Genomic DNA, 23,446 nt, shown 5'->3' on the forward strand with positions numbered 1-23,446 from the left:
CTAGGTCAGTGATCACACCATCGTGATTATCTGGGTCATGAACATCTTTTTTGTACAGTTCTTCTGTGTATTCTTGCCATCTCTTCTTAATATCTTCTGCTTCTGTTAGGTCCATACCATTTCTGTCCTTTATCGAGCCCATCTTTGCATGAAATGTTCCTTTGGTATCTCTGATTTTCTTGAAGAGATCTCTAGTCTTTCCCATTCTGTTGTTTTCCTCTATTTCTTTGCATTGATCGCTGAAGAAGGCTTTCTTATCTCTTCTTGCTATTCTTTGGAACTCTGCATTCAGATGTTTATATCTTTCCTTTTCTCCTTTGCTTTTCACTTCTCTTCTTTTCACAGCTATTTGTAAGGCCTCCCCAGACAGCCATTTTGGTTTTTTGCATTTCTTTTCCATGGGGATGGTCTTGATCCCTGTCTCCTGTACAATGTCATGAACCTCATTCCACAGCTCATCAGGCACTCTATCTATCAGATCTAGGCCCTTAAATCTATTTCTCACTTCCACTGTATAATCATAAGGGATTTGATTTAGGTCATACTGAATGGCCTAGTGGTTTTCCCTACTTTCTTCAATTTCAGTCTGAATTTGGCAATAAGGAGTTCATGGTCTGAGCCACAGTCAGCTCCCGGTCTTGTTTTTGCTGACTGTATAGAGCTTCTCCATCTTTGGCTGCAAAGAATATAATCAATCTGATTTCGGTGTTGCCCATCTGGTGATGTCCATGTATAGAGTCTTCTCTTGTGTTGTTGGAAGAGGGTGTTTGTTATGACCAGTGCATTTTCTTGGCAAAACTCTCTTAGTCTTTGCCCTGCTTCATTCTGTATTCCAAGGCCAAATTTGCCTGTCACTCCAGGTGTTTCTTGACTTCCTACTTTTGCATTCCAGTCCCCTATAATGAAAAGGACATCTTTTTTGGGTGTTAGTTCTAAAAGGTCTTGTAGGTCTTCATAGAACTGTTCAACTTCAGCTTCTTCAGTGTTACTGGTTGGGGCATAGACTTGGATTACTGTGATATTGAATGGTTTGCCTTGGAAATGAACAGAGATCATTCTGTCGTTTTTGAGATTGCATCCAAGTACTGCATTTCGGACTCTTTTGTTGACCATGATGGCTACTCCATTTCTTCTGAGGGATTCCTGCCCGCAGTAGTAGATATAATGGTCACCTGAGTTAAATTCACCCATTCCAGTCCATTTCAGTTCGCTGATTCCTAGAATGTTGACATTCACTCTTGCCATCTCTTGTTTGACCACTTCCAATTTGCCTTGATTCATGGACCTGACATTCCAGGTTCCTATGCAATATTGCTCTTTACAGCATCGGACCTTGCTTCTATCACCAGTCACATCCACAGCTGGGTATTCTTTTTGCTTTGGCTCCATCCCTTCATTCTTTCTGGAGTTATCTCTCCACTGATCTCCAGTAGCATATTGGGCACCTACTGACCTGGGGAGTTTCTCTTTAAGTAGCCTATCATTTTGCCTTTTCATGCTGTTCATGGAGTTCTCAAGGCAAGAATACTGAAGTGTTTTGCCATTCCCTTCTCCAGTGGACCACATTCTGTCAGATCTCTCCACCATGACCCACACATCTTGGGTTGCCCCATGGGCATGGCTTAGTTTCATTGAGTTAGACAAGGCTGTGGTCCTAGTGTGATTAGATTGACTAGCTTTCTGTGAGTATGGTTTCAGTGTGTCTGCCCTCTGATGCCCTCTTGCAACAGCTACCGTCTTACTTGGGTTTCTCTTACCTTGCGCGTGGGGTATCTCTTCATGGTTGCTCCAGCAAAGTGCAGCCAATGCTCCTTACCTTGGACGAGGGGCATCTCCTCACCAGCACCCTTCCTGACGTTCAACGTGGGATAGCTCCTCCAGGCCCTCCTGCGCCCGCGCAGCCACGGCTCCGTGAACATGGGGTTGGTACTCCCGCCCTCCGCCCCTGGCCTGGGGCTTAGCGGGGTGGGGTATCTCCTCCCGCCGCTGCCCCTGACCTCGGACGCGGGGTAACTCCTCTCGTAGCCGCCTCTGACCTCGGACGCTGGGTATCTCCTCTCGGCCGCCGCCCCGCTCCCCCTCCGGCCTCGGACGTGGGGTAGCTCCTCTCAGCAGTTCCTGCGCCTTCACAGTCTGGCGCGCTCGGCCGCTGCCCCTGACCTCCGAGGCAGGGTAACTCCTCTTGGCCGCCGCCCTTCAGGCATGGGGTCCTCCCGGCTTCTGCCCCTGACCTCGGACGTGGGGTAGCTCCTCTCGGCCGGGCGCGCTTTAGCGTGCCCTTCGCAGCCGCCTGCGCTTTGATAGTTTTGTAAATTATCTTAAAAGATTAAAGACTTATACTGATCAAGGAATTTAAAGACCTTTGAAAATGAAAGTGAAGTCTCTCAGTCCGACTCTTTGCGACCCCATGGACTGCAGCCTACCAGGCTCCTCCCTCCATGGGATTCTCCAGGCAAGAGTACTGGAGTGGGGTGCCATTGCCTTCTCCAAGGGATCTTCCTGACCCAGGGATCGAACCCGGGTCTCCAGCATTGCAAGACCTTTACTGATGGCTTATCTTTTGATAGAAGTTGTGTTAGACTTGGGAATATAGTGGTGGATTGGAAAACGGATAGAGGTTTCCCCTTAATCATCTCACATTATGGGATTACCATTTCTGTTTCTTGGAATAATGTTATAGATAGAATTTCTTGAGTTTAGAGTAGCTGGGTAAGATATAATAAGATTGAGGAGGGGTTAGGAAAGGGAACTAGTGTAATATGATTTTCTACATCCATATAATGATAGAGGACATCGTAACCTCAATGTATTTATCTGAACTGGGGATGTTAGCTGTGTCTAATGCAGGGACTTTTAATCTTAGGATCCCTAGGTGAGCTTCAAAGAGCCCAGGAACAACCTGAAATTAGATGCAAAATTTGGGTCTGATTTGCCGCAAAGGTTGAGAACTACTGAATGAATGGGTACTGTCTTATTCCTGGGACAGCATGATAACGAAGATACAAAAGGTTTCTCCTGGATTAAATCTTATGTAAAAATGTTGCTACTGGCTTGCACAGTCTCATCTATAAATTGTGGATGTCATATTAAATAGTCTCTGGGAAGTCTTTTTTGGCTCTAACATTTTATTATAACTTCAATTTCTCAGATAAATGAAAGCATTTAATCCACTTTAGCCAGTCATTGCCATAACCTCCCTTCAACCTGATAATGTTGAAGTAATTTGGAAAAGCCTTTCAATGAAAAAGCACATTTATTTGATTATTTCTGCTAATCTGGAAGTGGCAGGATAGCCTGAAGAGAGAGAATTTTTATAGGGACATCTGGGAAGCTTTAAAAGTATCTGCATAGATTGACTGGTTTGGGCTTCTGCATGGGAAGTGTTCTGATCAGCCATTTTCAGGAACTTGGGGATGGGCCTGTTGTCCTTATAGTTTGATTGGTTGTTGAATTAGCACAACAGAGATGATGATTGGTTAACATGCGTGTTGGCCCATAAGCATGTGTTACGGCCTTTGTTAAAGCAGCTGTCCAAAATTGGGAAAGGAGTACAACAAGGCTGTATATTGTCACCCTGTTTATTTAAGTTATATGCAGAGTACAGTATCATGTGAATTGCTGGGCTGGATGAATCACAAGCTGGAATCAAGATCGCCAGGAGAAATGTCCAGAACTTCACATATGCACATGATACCACTCTAATGGCATAAAGTGAAGAGAAACTGAAGAGCCTCTTGATGACAGTGAAAGATGAGATCGAAAAAGCTAGCTTAAAACTCAACATTCAACAAACTGAAGTTATGGCATCTGGTCCCATCACTTAATGGCAAATAGATGGGGAAAAAGTGGAAACAGTGATGGATTTTATTTTCTTGGTCTCCAAAATCACTGAAGATAGTGACTGCAGCCATGAAATTAAGACGCTTACTCCTTTGAAGAAAAGCTATGACAAACCTGGAAGTGAAAGGGTTAGTCACTCATTCGTGTTCAATTCTTTGTGACCCGATGGACTGTAGCCTGCCAGACTTCTCTGTCCATGGGATTCTCCAGGTAAGAATACTGGAGTGGGTTGCCATTTCCTTCTCCAGGGGATCTTCCTGACCCAGAGATTGATCCAGGGTCTCCCGTATCGCCGGCAGATTCTTTACCATCTGAGCCACCAGAGAAGCCCCATGACAAACCAAGACAGCATATTAAAAAGCAGAGACATCACTTGCTGACAAAGATCTGTATAGTCAAAGCTATGGTTTTTCCAGTAATCATGTTAGGATGTGAGAGCTGGACTGTAAAGAAGGCTGAGAACCAAAGATTTGAATTGTGGTCCTGGAGAAGACTCTTGAGAGTCCCTTGGACTGCAAGGAGATCAAACCAGTCAATTCCAAAGGAAATCAACCCTGAATATTCATTGGAAGGACTGAAGCTGAAGCTCCAGTACTTTGGCCACCTGATGTGGAGAGGTGACTCCTTGGAAAAGACCCTGATTCTGGGAAAGATTGAAGGCAAAAGGAGAAGAGGGCAGCCTAGGATAAGATGGTTAGATAGCACCACTGACTCAATGAACGTGAATTTGAGCAAACTTTGGGTGATAGTGAAGGACAGGGAAGCCTGCTGTGCAGCAGTCCATGGGGTTGCAGAGAGTCAAACTTGCCTTATTGATGGAACAGTAACAGCAGCAAGCAGCTGGGCTTGTAGAAACAATTAGTTGACTGTAAAGTTGCTTTTTCACATTTCCAGGGTGATGGTGTGCTGTTTTGTGGAAGTGTGATGATAGTGTCATGTAGTCACCACTATGTTGTGAATTTTGAGGCAGATGATAGGTGAACAGAGGCTGTTTGTGCTCAGCATTGCTTTCTTCCTTGACGGAAAAGCTTGAGTTTTGTCTGTGTGTGTCCCTTTCTCTGTGTTACCTATACCTGGCTACAGGAGTTTAATCTGGATTGTTCTAAGACTGGTATTGGGATCCTCTTCCCCTTCCTGTGATAGGCATGGGCCTGTGAAGCTGTTTGGACCAGTGAACCCAAGGGAACATGTACCAAGAGACACTAGGGAAAGGTTTCTTTGCTCTTAAGAAGAGATACAAGTAAGAGATGGTTCTGCTGTTTCCACTAATTTCTAATGAGTCTACATGAGAACTCTTGTAAATCCAGTCACCTTCTCTCTCTGGGGTCCAATAGCTGGGGGACAAGCCTGCACACTGGAGGTGGCAAGGGGAAATAGGGAAAGAGCCTTGAAACTTGACTCCTCAGCCCTGATCTCAGAACCTCTTTAAACCCATCTCTTCCAAATGATCCTTGTTGGCTTTGTCTTCAAATTAGGATTCCTTTTTTTTTTTTCCTTTTAAAACCTCAAAATTCACTTCTATTATTACTTTCAAATACTCAATGCATATTTAAACTTAACAATATAAAACCTCTAATGGAAGAAAAGCTATGACCAACCTAGACAGCATATTAAAAAGCAGAGATATTACTTTGCCAACAAAGGTCTGTCTGGTCAAAGCTGTGGTTTTACCAGTAGCCATGGGATGTGAGAGTTTGACTATAAAGAAAGCTGAGCACCAAAGAATTGATGCTTTTGAACTGTGGTGTTGGAGAAGACTCTTGAGAGTTCCTTGGACTGCAAAGAGATCCAGTCAGTCAATTCTAAAGGAAATCAGTCCTGAATAGTCCTTGGAAGGATTGATGCTACAGCCGAAACTACAATACTTTGGCCACCTGATGCGAAGAACTGACTCCTTGGAAAAGACCCTGATGCTGGGCAAGATTGAGGGCAGGAGGAGAAGAGGATGACAGAGGGATGAGATGGTTGGATGGCATCACTGACTAGATGGACTTGAGTTTGAGCATGTTACTTTTCTCTGGGAGTTGGTGATGGACAGGGAAGCCTGATGTGCTGCAGTCCATGGGGTCACAAAGAGTCAGGCACGACTGAGTGACTGAACTGAACTGAATATTCCTCCCTGTCTTCTTTCCTGTTCTATTTCCCTTTGGTGCATTTATCCCCATTTACCAGATTACATGTAATAAATCAGGGATTTTAATTCATTGTAGAATCCCCACAAATGGAACCATGCCTGGCATATAGGACAGAGTTCTCAGTGGGTATTTGTTGAATGAATATTTTGTCAACTAGTTGATTGATTACTGCTTCCATGCATTCTTTCCTTTTAGTTTCAGTTAGTGTATTGCCAAGTACATGGCTAGTTTAGTAGATTTTTTAATACTTATTTTTACTTATTCAAAATTTGTGCCAAGTCTTATTGCAGCATGTAAAATCTTGGATTTTCTAGTTGCGGCATGTGGGATCTAATTCCCTGACCAGAGATCAAACCTGGGCCCCTGCTTTGGGAGTGTGGAGTCTTAGCCATTGGACCACCAGAGAAGTCTCTAGTAGGTCTTTCAGTAATGGCTTAGATACAGGAATTTTCTCACTTTGTCTGAAAATGTCTTTAGGCCTTATTTCTGAAGGGTAAGTACAGTTCATCTGGGTATAGAATTCCGGTTACTTTTCTCTGAACACCTTGAAGATGTTCTGTTATAGACTGAGTTGTGTCTCCAGCCACCCAAATTGATACATTGAATTCCTTACCACTAATATGACTATGTTAGGAGATAGGGCCTTTAGGGAGGAATTTAATGAGGTTTTTAAGGGTGAGGCCCTAATCAAATAGGATTGGTGTCCTAGTAAGAAGAAGAGACACCAGAAATCTCTCTCTCTGAGTGTGTCTAGAAGACAAGCCACGTGTGGACACAGTGAGAAGGCAGCTGTCTACAAGCCGAGTAGAGTTCTCACCAGAAACCAAACTCAGCACCTTGATCATGGACTTCCAGCCTCCTGATGTGTGAGAAAATAAATATCTGCTGTTTAAACCACCTCAGTTTGTAGTATTTTGTTATGGCTGCCCAAGCAGACTGCTAAGGAGCTTATTGTCTTCTGGAATTTACTGTTACTGATGAGAAGTTGGCTCTAAGTCTTTCATTCCTTTGGGGATGATATTTTCTCTCTTCTTGGCTTGAAAGATTTTTTTCCCCTTACTTTCAGGTTTTTCATTGTAATACTATGTATCAATCCATGGATTTGTTTAATTTAAAATTCTTAGGACCCAGTGATCTTATTCAGTCTAAGAATTCATGTATTTAATTTTTTTTTTTACACTTTTAGAAAATCCTTGGCAGTTCTTTTTGATAATTGCCTTTTCTACTTTTCCTGTTTTCTTCTGGAACTCCTGTTAAGAGTATATCATGGATCTTATTCTTTCTTCTTTGGCATATCTTTTTTTTTTTTTTTAATTTATTTATTTTTTTTTATTTTTAAACTTTACATAACTGTATTAGTTTTGCCAAATATCAAAATGAATCCGCCACAGGTATACATGTGTTCCCCATCCTGAACCCTCCTCCCTCCTCCCTCCCCATTCCATCCCTCTGGGTCGTCCCTGTGCACCAGCCCCAAGCATCCAGTTTCGTGCATCGAACCTGGACTGGCAACTCATTTCATACATGATATTTTACATGTTTCAATGCCATTCTCCCAAATCTTCCCACCCTCTCCCTCTCCCACAGAGTCCATAAGACTGTTCTATACATCAGTGTCTCTTTTGCTGTCTTGTACACAGGGTTATTGTTACCATCTTTCTAAATTCACAATTAGGCCATCTTTTTTTTTTTTTAAATTGAAGTGTAGTTGACTTACAGTGTTTCAGGTGTATAGTAAAGTGATTCAGTTACACATATGCATATATTATTTTCCAGATTATTTTCCTTTATTCAGTTCAGTTCAGTTGCTCAGTCATGTCCGACTATTTGCAACCCCATGAATCGCAACATGCCAGGCCTCCCTGTCCATCACCAACTCCCAGAGTTCATTCAAACTCATGTCCATCGAGTCAGTAATGCCATCCAGCCATCTCATCCTCTATCGTCCCCTTCTCCTCTTGCCCCCAATCCCTTCCAGCATCAGAGTCTTTTTCTGATGAGTCAACTCTTTGCATGAGGTGGCCAAAGTACTGGAGTTTCAGCTTTAGCATCATTCCTTCCAAAGAACACCCAGGACTGATCTCCTTTAGAATGGACTGGTTGGATCTCCTTGCAGTCCAAGGGACTCTCAAGAGTCTTCTCCAACACCACAGTTCAAAAGCATCAATTCTTTGGTGCTCAGCTTTCTTCAATTATTATAAAATGTTGGGTATAATTCCCTCTGCCATACAGTAGGTCCTTGTTCTATTTTATATATAGTCATATGTACCTGTTAATACCAAATTCCTAATTTATCCCTCCCCCCCTTTCCCTTTGGTAACCATACTTTGTTTTCTGTGTGAGTGTTTCTGTTGTATAAATAATTCATTTTTATCATTTTTTTAGATTCCACATATAAATGATATCATATGATGCCTATTTTTCTTTGTCTGACTTTCTTCAGTTAGTATGCTAGCTCTAGGTTCATCTTTGTTGCTGCAAATCCAGGTATACCATCCTTTTATTTCTCTCTAAATTCTGGATTTTTTTTTTTCAGATTTACCCTATGTCTTTATCAATTTTCTTTATAGCTGTATCCAATATTCTGTTTAGTCTATTCATCACATTTAAAGTTTTAATAAGTGTATTTTTTAATATTCTATTTTCCCCAAAACTTCCCCCATAATGTCATCTTACCTCATAACAGTTTCTATAACTTTAAAAATCTTGTTTTATGATCTTTTGTATTTTTCTATAACCTCTATTCTCCTTTTTGTGATTGGTTGGTTCTCCCTCATAGTTATTTGTTTCCTTGTGTGTTATAGAATTTATTTTTAACTGGAAGCTTATATTTGTCAAGAGTTGTCTCTTGGGTTGTGGAGTATGGAAGGATTACTATTTTTGAAAGACAGAGCTCTTGTAAGTCTAACACCAGTTTTATATTATTTTTCAGCTTGGATTTAAAACACCATTACTCTACAGACAGGACTAGTGCAGGCTTGGAGTTTTAGTTTCTTGCAAGAGGCCTCTTTTTTTTTTTTTTTTTTTGCCTCAAGCCTGGAGAAACAACATGCCTTCTTATTTTATGGGCTGGTAGATAGTTTCTTTCGTCCCCTTTTTATATATTGGACAGTACTTAGATGTCTAGCTTTATTTATAACTCTTAGTTTCCCATTTTGTGTCAGCTGAAAGCAACATGTCCCATCCCTTTGAGGGCCTCAGAAATCAGGCATCCCAATTTCTTGACAAATATTGCAATGTGGATTTGTTTTAGCTTGGTCTGCTGTGGTGCTGGAAGTGAACTGAAGTCTGAAATTACTGACTAAAGTCATTGATGATATGTTAGTTGCCAAATTCAATGAAACTATTTCAGTCTATTCATCCTGGAAATCTGGCTGCTACATTTTGGAGTATTGATCAGTTACTCATGTTTTAAAACTTGCCGCTGCCTTGGCATCGATGACTTCTCAGTGTCCTGATCATTGAGGAACTCTTTGCGCATCCTGTTTCTGTCCTCTTTACAGACTTTCTTCCTCCACTCCTTAAAGTTGGTGTTCCTGAGTGTTCAGCTCGCTAAGCGCTCACCATGTGCATGCTGTGATTTCGTGTGCTCTAGGGTTTCTTGTGTGTGCTGATGAATTTATTTCTACCTTTAGCTCAGACTCCTTGCTGCCATACTCAGGCTTTCAGCTCTCCTGCTGAACATAATTCCTGAAGTCCCTACAGGCACTTCATCTTTAATGCCTTCTGTGTTGACCTCAGGGTCAACCTCAGGGCACCTGTGTTCCCTGCCATCTACCCCACCCTTCTCTTCCTCTTGTACATTTTTCACTTGCTCTCAGTTCTCAACAACTTCCCTTTCTCCTTCCCTACTCTCTTACCATGCATCAGTTCCTCAGTCCCTCTGATTTTACCACCTAGACATTGATTTTTTTTCTCCTCTCCAACCCTGCTCCAAGTGGTCTGGTTCAAACAGGTCTATGGTGATATCTCCCAGCCTCTTTATCTCCAATTTCATTTCTCACACAGTTCCTTGGTGACAAACTTGACCCTGCCATTCCCTTGCTCACCACCCACAGTGACAGCTCTCCCTCTCTGGCATGAAGTCTCATCCATTTCACATGGTTTGCAAAGACCTTCATGATCTTCTCTCTGCCTGCCCTCATCCGTCCTTGCTCAGATTTTACTCTTGTAGTTACCCACCTACTAGCACCCACATCTCTACACCAGACGAGATTTCCTCACGAGATTTCCTCTGCTGGGAGCTGCCTTCCTCTTCATTTCACTGACCAACTTCCATCCTTTAAGGCATATTTTATGTCCTCTAAGAAATCTCCTCTAAGAATCATCTCCCTTCCCCCTACCCCCAAAATTGGCTTACATGTTCCTCTCTAATGCTCCTAGTATTCTCTGCTTATGTATCTATCATAGTTCTGTTTTTGTGTCTCTTTTCCATACAGCGCTGTGAGCACCTAAAGGAAAAGAATCATGGTTTACTCAATGTTGTATCTTGAGCACAGAGCTGGGCACACAGTGGTTGTTTGTTAATGTTTAGATAGGTGAAGTGATGTGAAGTGAAAGTTGCTCAGTCATGTCCAACTCTTTGCAACCCCATGGACTATATAGTCCTTGGAATTCTCCAGGCCAGAATACTGGAGTGGGTAGCCTATCCCTTCCCCAGGGGATCTTCCCGACCCAGGAATCGAACCAGGGTCTCCTCGGTTGCAGGCAGATTCTTTACCAACTGTGCTATCGGGAATGAAAAAAGGCAGGCATTATGTCGAGAGAAAGGGAGCTTGGTGTTTGCTAGAGGGGTTTATCTCCTGGAGAAGGAAATGGCTACCCACTTCAATATTCTGGCCTGGGAAGTCCCATAGACAGAGGAGCCTGGTGGGCTACAGTCCATGGGGTCCCAAGAGTTGGACACGGCTTGGTGACTAAACCACCACTAGAGGGGTCTGAGGGCTTCCTAGGTGACACTATGGTAAAGAATCTTCCTGCCAGTGCAGGAGATGCAAGAGACACGGGTTTGATCCCTGGGTTGGGAAGATCCCATGGACAGAGGAGCCTGATGGGCTACAGTCCATGGGGTTGCAAAGAGTCAGACGTGACTGAGTACGGAGGGGTCTGGAATGGTCTCTTGGAGAAGGCAGCCTGTGGTCTGGGATGTGAAGGGTTCAGCATGAGGTTGGTGAAAGGTGAATGCGACAAGAGAAAAACTAAACTGTCAATGTTTTTGTCTCCTTTTGGGTGCTTTACAAGTCTCTGACTGAAAGCAGCAGCAGGCGACTAATGGCCAACAGTGTTCTGACAGTGCCTGCTGACAAGCGATAATGAGATTAGTGCATTTTGATTCCGTTATTAACAAGTAGCCAAAGAGTCCTTTGGACATGTCAGGAGCTAATGATAGGAATTAAGGGTCCCTATGACTTTAGGGCAGCAGTTCAGGTACCTGATGCTTTGAAGAGTAATTGCAGGAAATTTTTTTTCTAAATATTTTAAAATAAATGTTTTGGTGATGTATAATGTACATAAAAAAAGTGAACAAATCCTAAGTGCTCAGATTAATTATCACAAAGCGAACACGTCAGTATAATTGGTGCTCAGACCAGGATACAGAATACTGTTGGCATCCTGAACCAGAAGCTCCCCAAGGGTCTGCCCCAGGCACCACTTGTACCCCTTCTCCCACCAGGGGTGATTGATTGCCGTCCTGTCCTCTAACAGCAGAGCTTAGTTTTGCCTATTTTAAACCTTTATGTAAATGGAATCCTGTAGTATTGTCTTCTTTGAATTTTGGCTTCACATGTCCCCCTTTGTTTCTGTGAGATTCATGCACATTGATGTAGCCGTGGTTCATGCATTCTCATTGCTATATAGTATTCTATTGCATAGATAGGCCAGATTTTTAAAAGCTGTTCTACTGTTGATAGGTATCTGGGTTGTTTTCCAGTAGTTTCTGGTTAGTGCGAATTGTGCTTCTCTGAACAGTCTTATCCATCTTTTGGTGAATGTACATACCTATTTCTGTCGGACACATACCAAGGGGTAGAAATTCTGGGTCATAGAGTTATGTGTCGTTCAGTATTGGTGTAAACCGCTCAAACAGTTTTTCATAGTTTCCTTGTGCCAACTTACGTTTCTGGCAACAGTATCTGAAAGTTCCAGGGCATCATACTTGTTAATAATATTTTTCACCTCTAATAAAATCTTGTTCACTTGTTCACTTGGTGGCATGTGTATAGGGTAAACAGAATTTTACATTCAAAAGTAGCTTTTGGTAGTGGTTTGCAAAGCATGTTCAGCATATGATATCCAGGCTTGTGGGTTCTTTTTCTGTTTAAGGGAACCCATTGAGCATTTTAGAGGCCCCTTAAGACAAATAATATACTGAGATAATGCATTGTCTTTTAATTGAAGTATTTAAACCCACACATTTAACAGCATTTTGCTAACCTCTTTGTTACATACATGCACATATTTACCAAAACTGTATTTAAAATGCTGTGTGCTATAAAATGAATGGATGAAGAGGCATTTTCTTTGCTGTCTCTAAAGGTTTGCCACAGTCCTCTGGCTGCATTTCTGTGAGGGTTGCCATGACTAAGGCAGTTGGTGACTTAGGTGGTCAAATCTTAGGTGGCTTGAGGTAGGAAGGAATATATAGAGTCATTGAGCTTGAATGACAGAATTGGACTCCAAAGATGATGTGACAGGCTGGGAAGATAGATGGTCCCAACCTAACATAATAGGTTGCTGGCTCCCGTCTATCCCTAGTCCCAAGGTTGGGAGCAAATTTGTTCCTTTGGTTACTCCTTCACTGGGGCAGGGGGCTGAGCCAGTATCCTTACAGGAGGCAGTGCATTCTGGCTGTCTCTTGTGCAGTCTCAAATTTTGTCTCAAGGCCTCTTTTTGTGTAACTGAATGGATAAAGGGAAATAGTGGAGGAGTCTTCTGTTTTCTTAGTGAAATGAAGCTCCACTTTCCTTTGATCTTCTTTAACTTACTGATAACCTCAAGGGAGCACCAGGTTACTCATCCAGTCACTTGCTGTGAATCCAGGCAGATCTGAGAGATGGGAGTTAGAATGGGGTCGAGAGTGAGTTGTGGGATAATGGAGGAGTGCAGTGAGAGAGAGTTTGTCTCGAGGCAGACCAGAGTGCTGGAGGAGGGAAGAGAAAGGTGAGTGAGACATCACAGGGAGGACCTGGGGATGAGGCAGGAAGAGAGAGGGCCTGGAAAGCCTGTGGCCAATGATGTGTAGAAAATGAAGGCCTGGCCAGAGAAAGAAAATGGACCAACTTGAGCTGTGGTCTTCTTGTCAAGAGTATGCTGAGTTGTGTGTGCTAAGTAACCTATTGGTCAACTCAAGGCCAAAATGCATAGAACTTCCACACTCCTTGACTCTTGACCAGTCCTGTGAGTTCTTCCCCTCTCAGGGTCTTCATTTTCCTATTTACCTACAGCTCTAGCCAAGGTGTATTTTTTGACTTTTAAAATACTCTTAACACTCAGTGAGTAGAAGTTTATTTTTTATCAGTTTCAATTCCTGAGGAGATAATCCCCTGTATGATAGGAAAATTGAGATGAAAGATTATGAATAGTTTTCCTTCCTTTCTATTCCTTACCTTTCCAAGTTCCCACTGTAACCCCCAAGGGTAACTATTTTTGGTTTCTTTTTAATTTTTTTCAGAGTTTTAAAAATTTTGTTCTTACAAGCAAAAATAAATACACATTATTTCTTTTCCACTTATACAAAAGATAGAGTGCTATTTATATTATTTTGTCCTGCCCCTTTTTTTCACTTTAACAGTAAAATCTTTCCATATCAGTACAGAGAGCTTTCTCATGAACTTTTTATTAGAGGTATAGTGTTCCACTGTATGAATTCATAATAATTTGTTTATTCAGTTTGCTACTGATAGACAGTGTTCTTGTTAGCTTCCTTTCAGTATTATAAACTACAATCAGTGACCTTAGACTGTCATTTTTGAAAGTTTGCTAGGCTATATATAGAATAAATACCCAGAAATAGACTTGCTAGGTTACAGGCCATATGTGTTTGTAATTTTGATAAACATTGCCAAATTGCATTACTTAGGAGTTAATTTAAATCCTCACCAGCAGTAAGTTGTATGCCTGTTTTCCCACAGCCTCACCAACAGAAAGTATTATTAAACTTTTGGATTCTTGGTAATCTGGTAGGTTAGAAAAAGACTTCTCAGGGTTTTGATTTGTGTTTCTTTTATTATGAATGAGGTTAAACATCCTATTATATATTTGTGACTCATTTTTATTTCCTTTTCTGTGAACTGTGAGTTTGTATCCTTTGTCCATTTTACTATTGGATTTTTGTCTTTTTAATGATTTATTTTGTAGCTCTGTGTGTGTTTTTGTGTAATTGTGTTTATCCATGTCCATGTATGTAATTAGTCCTTTTTTATTTTGGTAGAGATACAGGTTCCCCCCCAACCCCACCCACATTTTTCAGTTGCCTTCTGATTTGCTGTTGGTGGCTTTTTATTTGCTTTATTTTCTGTTTTGTCATGCAGACTTGTTGCTTTATGTCATCTTTTATTTTATGTTTTTTTTTTTTTTTTAAATTTTTAGTTATACTAGAAAGGACTTCTCCACTCCTTGGTTTTGTTCTAGTACTTTATGGTTTCCTTTTTAAAAATATGTTTTTTAAAAAATTTGGAATTCATCTTGTTATATGACATGATTTAACACAATGGAGAGTAAGGCAGGGGATCAGGAGAAATGAACAGAAAGAAATAATGATGACGGATGTGGAAGAGAGGTAAGGAGAGAATTAAAATGCCAGCAGAAGAAGAGAGGTGAGAACTGATGACAGTTGGAAGCTGTTAACTATTATAATCTGTGTCCTTTAATAGTGACTTAAATATTTTTAAGACTTGAGCTGTACTTGATCCTCATGATAAAATAGGTGGGCAATCATTTCTTCTTATAGTATTTTCTTTCTTAAAAAAAATCTTATCCAAGTATGGCTCAACATGTTAAGCATTGATAAAGTTGGGTGGGTACATGAGTGTTGGAGATTTGCTATTTTCATTTCTTATTTCTTTGTGCCAATAACTACATATTAAAAATAACATTTAAAAAGAAATGGGATAAGCCTTTTTATCCTCATATACTGGAGACCATATGTACCCTGATGATTGATAGGCCCCAATTAAATCTGGTCTTGGGTCCAGGTTTTTTTAAACTCCTTATTGAGGTTCTTTTTATTTAGATCATGGGCAGTGCCCTTTATCTTTGTACTTTAAACAAAGAATACCAAATTTCTATGGCTCATGCTCAATTCATGAGCAGTAACTTATTTCTGTACATTCCTAAGGATGTGAGAATAAAGATTTCTTCTTCTTTTTTTTTGTTTTTGTTTTTATTTTTAGATTCTCCACAGTCCTTTCCACAATCCTGACCCATAATCTGTGCTCAGAAACCACTATTTGAGTCTGAGAGGTCTCTGATTTATTTCCATGGGGGTGTTTTTCTATGCTTCCATAGAGCAATTTTTAAGTAATTTATCAAATACTTGTTGAGCATCTACATGCTGGGCACTGTATTCCAGGTGCTGGGGCTAATGTTTTGAATAAAATGAAATCCTTTATGGAGTTTACCTTATGGAAGGGACAGGTAATAAACATATTAATAAATTCTTAAGTGATCATCTCAGGTAGAAGTGGTGATCCAAAGAAGTCAAAAGAAAAACAGGGAGGATGGTGGGGTTGAGCAGAGGGGCAGGGGGCTAGTTGAGGTTGTGTGGTCAGGAAAGGCCTTTTTCTGAGGAATTGCCCACTGAGGGGAAAACTGAACTCAGCAAAGGGAGGAAAAACTTTTCAGGCAGAGGGAGCAGCATGGTTTCTGGTTCTTTGGTGGCGAAGAGGACCCAGCTAGGTGTGAGAAACAGCCCTTGTTCAGGTTTAAAGTGTTGAGTGGCAGGGAGCCAGGGGCTTGCCAGCCCTGGAGTGAGGGGTGTTGCGGGCACAGTCCTGACCTGCATTCGCCTACCTTCTGTTGTTGAAACCGAATGACAGTTCCTAGAGTTGCCTTTCCACTCTGCACTGGTGCTCTTTTTTCCTTTCTTTGTTTCATACTCATTCTCATTTTAGAGCAGTGATAGCAGTCAAACCTCGAATGTAGCCCAAAGTTATAATAAAGTCTTCACAGTCTCATTTCCTGCTCTGATAGGGACACCCAGCGTACAGGCTGCCCCCCTGCATGGTGGACATCTGGGGCCACAAGGCTATCGGCAGCATCGAGACAGGGGAGGGGACGGCTGAGGGAGAGGGCCCGCCTACTTTGATATTAATTCATCTTTGGGCATGAAAAGAAAAGAAAAAAAGAAAAACACACAAAAACGCCAAAACAGTATTGGGGCAGCTTTTCCATAGTCGGGTATAATGGTTTTCCCGGCAGAGCAGCACCCTGACGCGGCAGGCCTCCCAGGCTGTGCCTCTGCATCCTTGTTCCTTAGGCTCAGGAAAATGGCTGTCAGTCTATTTTAAGTGGGGAGAATTGAGGATGGTTTTTTCAGCACTATCTATGGCTTAGTTACATCAAGCGATTTCTTCGGAGAGTAATAATAGGTGACTGTCTTCAGAAACGGTTTAGTCACGAATACCTAGTGCTTAAAGTTTACTTGTTTCCTTCCTGTTCCTTGCTCCAGTCTTATCCCCTGCCTCTAGGATACAGTCTCTTCCAGAGATGCTTCCCGTGAAGACGAGCAGGTTGCCTTTCCTTTCTAGTTTCCCTCCATCATCATCTCCTCTACCCATTCCCCTCCCTGCTGGAACCCACCCCCAAGCTTCCACCAGGCTCAGTACTTGGAACCACATTGTCAAAAATAAATGACATCATAAGGAAAAGAGTCAGTCTGGGCCAGTGATGCTAATCAGTTAACTTCTTCCCTCCCCCCACCCCAGTGTCAGATAATTTATTTCTTAACCAGTTTTTACCAACCAAATGTTAACACATATGCCTGATTGCTAACCTCCTCTGGGCACCAAACCTGTTTTTTCTTGAGTGCAATAAGTGATTATCCAACTCATGCTGCTCCGAAAAAGAGGTTTTGTTTTAATAAGCAGTTTGCAGTTTGGCTCACAATGCTGAGGAAAGCAACATTATCTCCAGCAGTAAACTCTGCAGTCATTGCAAAGCTTGACAAGAAAATGATTGAGTCTGTTTGTTATACCTTTGTGGGGCTGCCACTGCTGCTGCTGATGGAAATGTTGCTGTTTATTCAGCAATGCAATAACACTTGCTGTAATTTATGGATGCACATTCCCCAGATTACTAAAGGTAATATTGTTGACTAAAGGAAAGTATACGAATGGATAGTTTCAGTTGTTGCTGTCCTTATAAAAGTGATTGACTGTTCACTTTGCACAGGGAAGAATTTGCACAGCCTTCATCCCCCTTAACAATTACAGATTTTCCTTCCTCTGACAGTTACAAATAACATGGCTTGTCCTAAGTGGTAAAAATTTACTGATTCTTTGGAAGTTCAAGCTAGAGGCTGGGTGGGTCCTCTCTCGGTTATACTTCCCGGCCAGCTCTCCCCTCTTGCCCCTGGGGGGCGCCAGACAAGCCACACCTGCATTGATTCCTGGTGGCCTTCAGCTTGCTGCATGGGTGGCGCCTGGTTAAGTAGCTTGTGTCTCAGGCACTTGGCTTTTCCGTGAGGGAGGCTGAGGAGGCCATGGTGATTCATGATGGGTGCTGAGTACATGTCAGGTGGCAGGGGGTTGTCCTTGTGAGTGGTGGTTCTGTGGGAAAAACTGGGTGAAGTCGGTCCTTTTCTCCCAGTAAATGTAGACAGAGATCCACGTAGAGGAGTAGAAACTTAGCTGCTCTTCTCAAAATGGTGTTGTTGAAGGATTGCACACTTTGCCTTTGGTCACCATGGGCGTACCTGTTGATGGACTTGTGCATTTAGAGGAGCTGTGAATAAGGGCTGGAGGGGGTGCGGGTGGTAGGGAATGGTCATCCTGAAGCAGAGTGCCCAGCTCTAGGGTACAGGGAAGCTGCTCAGAGATCTAGGGATTTTCTTCCTGAATGGTAGTTGGTGCTTTTTCCCAAGTCCTGAAGAAGTGCCACTTTGTGTCTTAAAGCCTATTAGCTTCTATGCCCCGATGGCTGACAGGTAGGTGACATTCTGAGTTGCCAGGTTTGGCCCTTGGTGAGATGGAGAAATAAGCAGCTCCTTGAACAGTTTCTGAGGGAAAAGCAAAAACAAAAAGCAAATATTTGTAAAACCAAAGACCAACAGGTTTGAAGGTTTCACTCTCTTTTTTGGGCAAACAAGTAGCTACAAAACATACACAAATAGGAATATAAAATGCACATAAGAGATCACGTGTTTTGCATCTAAAATTTCCTATTTTTCTCTAAGCAAACTCTGAGTGGGCCAGTGTGAGACTTAACTGACCAGCTCTGCACTTGACTTTGCTTTGTCAGCCCTGCAGTGCTCCGTTGAATAATTTGTTACTTAATTGGTCATAGTAGGGGGCATCCCAGCATATGTGAGACAGTGTTTGTTAACTCTTAGTGATTGATGTCAGGAAGACAATAGTGAGCAAAATATTATTTATCATTTTGTTAGGCCACATATGTGCCATTGAGAGGAGAAGGGTTAACATAAGAACATCTAATTTACTTACTCTGGGTGAATTAAAGATGAACTTGAGCTGACATACTTTGCTTTTTTCTATTTATGCCTCACCTGTTCTTATATGTTCACTTTATAATTGATGAGAGATGAAAAATAAGGCTAGTTTAGTTCATATAAGTTATCATTGTGGTATCAGTTTTATAGACTGCTCATTTTTTTTCCTGTCTCATAAATATTTGATGTGTAATTGTTTTGGTTTATGACATCAGTTATTTTATTATATGAAAATTGCATTTGATTTGGGGTTTTCTTTGTGTGAAATACAAATCTTTTGAGAATCCAACATGCTTGTGAAATTCAAACTATGTTTTATTTACTAATGGCCACTAATAGCTCATAATGAAAACACTTGCTTTTGGTTGTACAAATAATTACAAAATAATGGATTTGCTGATTTTTGTTCCCTTTTGGCATCCCAAGTTCAGTTGACTCATGTCAGTCTTGACATTAACCAAATTAGGATAATAAGAATGTTACAGAGTGGATTTTAATTTATATAATTTGGATAATCCTAATCTGTTATATTTTAAGGTTCAGCTGATGTTGACAGTGGGTTTTAGAGCAAATAATAGCTTACTCTATTCTCCAATCTCAGTCTCAAGACTAGCTAATATTGACATAAACTATATTTGGGGGCCATAGTATTCTCTTTCTACTTACATATTTATCTGTGTTTACATATTTATGTGTATATTGTACATATATCAATTTTCTCTTCTTGTAATCCACATATTTGAACTGCTTCTGAGTGATAAATGGTGTTAAGACAGTGTAAATTATGTGCTTCTAAATTAATAAATATTTTTTCCAACCACACTAGATGGTTTTATTTGTCATGAGCTGATGAAGAAGCAAGTTGAAAAGAGTAGATAAAGAAATTTATAAAAGGGCAGAAAATAAATCCAGCCCAGCTACACTGATCTCTTATCTATACATTACAACCAAATGAGTTAAAACATTTTCAGGGATGATTCCCTACATTTTTTTTTTTAATTGCATTGGAAGCTTACACTCCATGGAAGAAAACTAATTATGTCTGGAATCTCAGAGAGAGTACTAATAATACTAATAATAGTCTTTTTTTCCCTGTATAACACTATTAATGTTTTAAATATACATATGTGTATATATCTGCATATCAATAAATAAGCAGATACTGTTTGCTATGAACTAGACTTTTAATAGGCATTTAATCCTCATACTCTCTGAGATCTGATTATGATCCCTATTGTACAGATGGTGGAACTGAAGCACAGAGAGTGTAAATATCATTTGCCCAAAGTTACATGACTCATGAGTGGAATAACCAGGATTTGAAACTGAAGTGTCCGCCCACCCCCAGCATCTGGGTTCTTCGCTGTCAGATTTGACTGCCCTGCTGAAGCCCCACTCCAGTACTCTTGCTTGGAAAATCCCATGGACGGAGGAGCCTGGTAGGCTGCAGTCCATGGGGTCGCGAAGAGTCGGACACGACTGAGCAACTTCACTTTCACCTTTCGCTTTCATGCATTGGAGAAGGAAATGGCAACCCACTCCAGTGTTCTTGCCTGGAGAATCCCAGGGATGGCGGAGCCTGGCGGGCTGCCGTCTGTGGGGTAGCACAGAGTCGGACACGACTGAAGTGACTTAGCAGCAGCAGCAGCAGCTGAAGGGAGGAGAGAGGAGGTGCCTTTCTCTGCGACAGGATGCTTTCCTGGTACCATTGTTGCTTCAGCATTTGGCCAATTGGATGCCTCCTTATTTGCCCTCATTCTTGGGCCCATGTCTCCTTCCTTGGAGTCTCCTTGGCATCCCCATTCCACATGCACTTACAGCCAACCTTCAGAGGAAGGATTAAGTTCATTTTTCCATTTGTGAGTCTGCTGAGAGATTCTACAAGAGCAAACGAGGTACATGAGAATTACTTGAGCTGCTCATTCAACCCCACCTTTCTGTGTATGAGCTTGAATTGAAAGGGCTTGAATCATAGAGATAAAGGGAAATTTTTTGTAAACTGCTCTTTGCTGTTCAAGTGCCCATGTACTAAGTGTCTCTCCCTCTCTCTTAAATACAGTAGTTTGCTAGATTTTTCTCTTCAGTGTTAACATAATTATAAAACCACACCTAAAAAACCTAAGCCTAAATATTCAACTCTAGTTCTTATTTTGTAATAAAGATTCTGTGATGAAATAATGTGTTAGGCTGTTGATCCCTGAAGTGTTTCGGTAAAGGTTTACCTTGACATAGTTTGAATGCTTTAGTAAGAAAAGTGGTCAAGGGAGGTGGGGTGATGGACCCTGAAGGGCCTTTGTCTTGGAGAAAACCTGGGGTGGCCTTGGACCTCAGCCTCCCAGCCCCTCGTCTGTCAAACCACCTTGCTCTGGCAGCGGGCCTGGACCCAGGTGAGCGGGGAGGAGCCTGGGAGGCAGAGCCCCTGCAATCTGGGATATTGTTTAAATACCGTAAAAAAAACCTCGCTCATTTACTCCTTCTGAGCACCGGAGAGAAAAACGGTGTGGTAATCCTGGCATAGCAGGCGGTGCTACTTTCATATCAGTATAAAATGAAATTGTGTGGCTGTTTTTTCCCTCCCCACCTCTTCCCCCGTTCACTCTTCTTAATCTTTAAATAAGACGATTGGTAGCCTGTTGGCAAGAAAATGGGCCCTGGATTTTTATTCAAAGTTATACAAGGATGATAGTTGGAATTTTTGGCAGGAGGCACGCCATTGCTTTTCAGAAAGTGCTGTCAAGGGAAGCTTTTTCTGAATTACCTGCTGGGCCTGGGCGCTTTTATGTTGTTGTTGTGACAGGTAGATTTATAAGGCTTGAAATTTGTACAAATCAGTTGTCATTCAGTGCGAGCTGTCAATGTGTCAAGCTGTCAGCCCGCTGTGAGGGGACGCCTGAGGGGGAGTACAAGGGGGCAACCGTGGAGAAAGGAAATGAGTTCAAACAGACCTGAAATGGAGCTCAGTTCTCCGGGTTTGCTGCCCCCGTAGAGCCGGCATTGATTTTTCTTGATGTTGAGCAACAGCAAACCTTAAATGACACGTTGTTAGCAATCTAAAGTTGCTGTTTATTGTCTTTTAAATGGCAGCAAATCATGCAGAAAAGAATGCAGTGCGTATTTGCGAGTCGGGCATGTTTAGCAGCATCCTGTTCATGTCACTTTTCTGGCCTGGCTGGTCTCAACCAAGGGACCTGCTGCTTCACTGATGAGTCCAACTTTCTGGAGCATTTTGCAGACGCAGCATGAAAGGAAGTTGTGTGCTCGTCTCTACGTGGGCTGCGGATTGCTAATAAACACGGGATTAGAGGAGCAGTGAATCAGCACCGCTGTTGAGCCTAAAAACCTGAGCTGTGTCCCTTGCACTGCTCTGGCTTCCTTTTAAGACAGGTCTGGCCTGAGCTCCTTTCCAGACAGACGGCCTCAGCAGAGAGGGCTTTCCTGGACAGTGCTGGACCATGTAGTTAGGTTTTCTGGGCGGAATTAACCATGACATCCAACTCAAACAATCTCCCTAGACTTGAAACCAATGATTGAAAAACAAAAAACCAAAATTTTCACCAGTAAAAAGCAGCAGCAGGATGCTATTACTGCCCCAAACAGGGCGGTATGTTTTTCCATCTGGCTGAAAATCATCTTCGTTCCACGTCCCTTAGTAAATGCATGGCGTGGCTCTCGTTGTCTTTGCTGGCCTGTGCGTGGCTCCTGGGACCCTTCAAATATAGCCCTCCTGTCATTGTCCTTTGTCTCCCTCAGTCTTTTTCATATGTACCCAGTACATAGAGAAATGTGAGCATTTTGCAGAGAGTTAACAAGGAGGAATAGGCATATTTTTGAAAAATAAAATTAAATAGGCACAGAGGGCCCTACTTTTTTCAGTGCATGGCATTGAGCAAGGAGGCCTGGCTTCCATCCAGATATTCAAGCCTTTGCCCCTCTGGGCAGCGCGTCCTGGCTTCAATCAGTCGTGTGACTTTGGCCTGTTTCCCTTATCCCCTTGTCCATCAGGTGGCATAGAAAAGACGAGGTGGGGCTGGGGGGGGGCAAGGGGAGAGGACAGGGAAGGATGAGGGGGCTGGGGGGTGGGATCCAGGAAGGTGACACCTGAGAAGCAGTCAGCACCGAGAGGTAAAGGAATTAATCAAAGATTTCCATTTAGCCATTACGGCTGGCGTTCACGGCCTCTGAGCCTCTGAGCTAAAAAGTCTGCAGAGAGGCTCCTGGCGCTGCAGAGTTTGTCTTGTAAAAGTGCAGCTGTCCAAAACATGACAGCTACAGCATCAGCAGGGCCATTAAGAGGTGTAGAACATTTCCAGGGAAATGATTTGAAAAATGACAGTGCTGGCTCCTGTGTGATATTAATTGTACCCTGTACTCGCCGCAAATAAGCTAAAATAGTTGGCAAGAAAGGCAAAGTGAAGTGTCCTGTTTCTGACCATCATTTGGATCAAACAGTTGCCAGGCGGGTGGGGCTTGGTGGTCAGCAGGTAATCCTGAAGGTGAGAGGTCTGTGCTTGAATCATCAGTCAAGGCTGTTCTGGAGGATGGTCTCAGGGTGAATATGAAATAATAGAGACTGAGGTCAAAGGGGATGTGCATGGCAAGGGTGGGGTGGTGGAGGGGGAGAGGTTGGCAGGTCTGTCCTCCCTTGAAAGCGGGTAGGTCTGCACTGGAGCGTGCAGTGGAATTCTTGATGGTGAGAGAAACTTTCTCTTTCTCTCAGCATTGTCCAGTATGGTAGCCACTGCCCGTGTGTAGCGCTGGGCACTTAAAATGTAAAGAACTGAATTTAAATTTTATGTAATTTTAA

The 23,446-nt window shown here is 42.2% G+C and overlaps 1 protein-coding gene and 1 long non-coding RNA gene across 7 annotated transcripts in view; both read left to right on the forward strand.

The window, feature by feature from the left end:
• Window positions 1-23,446, forward strand: part of LOC129620872 (leucine-rich melanocyte differentiation-associated protein-like) — a 226,982-nt gene that overhangs the window by 143,686 nt on the left and 59,850 nt on the right. The gene's annotated exons all lie outside the window — the stretch shown is intronic.
• The window catches only part of LOC129620959 (uncharacterized), a 44,994-nt gene continuing 23,968 nt past the window's right edge, over window positions 2,421-23,446 (forward strand). The window contains exon 1 of the long non-coding RNA XR_008698952.1: window positions 2,421-4,050. This is a non-coding gene — a long non-coding RNA (uncharacterized LOC129620959). The remainder of the gene's footprint in view (window positions 4,051-23,446) is intronic.

The sequence above is a fragment of the Bubalus kerabau genome, chromosome 1 (assembly GCF_029407905.1).
Source record: "Bubalus kerabau isolate K-KA32 ecotype Philippines breed swamp buffalo chromosome 1, PCC_UOA_SB_1v2, whole genome shotgun sequence".
Classification (NCBI taxonomy): Eukaryota; Metazoa; Chordata; class Mammalia; order Artiodactyla; family Bovidae; genus Bubalus; species Bubalus kerabau.